Below are 693 nucleotides of genomic sequence, written 5' to 3'. Positions count from 1 at the left end.
TGTCAGTTGCCAGCCGTGGTGCCCTGAGGGCTGCCAGGCCCTCCCTGCATCCCTGTGGCTCCCATGGGGACATGAGCATGTTTTAATGGCTGTTCCCTTCATCCCTGTTCACAGCTGCACTGACAGCATGATGAAAACACTGGGAGTGTGGTGCAGCAGAGCTCACCACATACCCCAAAGTCCCCCAGCCAGCCTTGGGGACACCAGAAGTTTCTGACAACTCCAATACATTAACCCCATGAGAAGGGATGTCTGAACACAGTGGGGACATGGAAAACCTACACAGCCACAGCTGCTGCAGAAAACCAGAGCCCTGGGCCCAGCCAGTGGTGCTCGTGTCCCAGCTCAGTGGGTCTGGATGGGTCACATCCAACATCACTGCCAGGACAGTGGTGTCCCTAGCCTACCCAGTATATGCCCATATCACTGGGACATCACTGGTGTCTCCAAATGAAAGCAAGGTGTCTACATAAGCAATATTTAACTAGGCAAGATCTGCACCCTCTGATGGCCACAGTGTCTGACCGTGGAGACAACGAGCCTGGACCAACCCTCTCTGCTCCCCAGGTCAGCACAGACAGGCAGTGCTGGTTTGTCTGCAGCAGCTCAGAAACCCCCGGGCTCCCCACACCACCCTCTGCTGGCACCATCCCAGCCTGCCTGGCATCCCCTCTGCCATCCACCCCGGGGGGG

The sequence above is a fragment of the Chaetura pelagica genome, unplaced genomic scaffold, assembly GCF_000747805.2.
Source record: "Chaetura pelagica isolate M959 unplaced genomic scaffold, ChaPel_1.0 scaffold344, whole genome shotgun sequence".
Classification (NCBI taxonomy): Eukaryota; Metazoa; Chordata; class Aves; order Apodiformes; family Apodidae; genus Chaetura; species Chaetura pelagica.
This window is presented reverse-complemented; position numbering follows the sequence as displayed.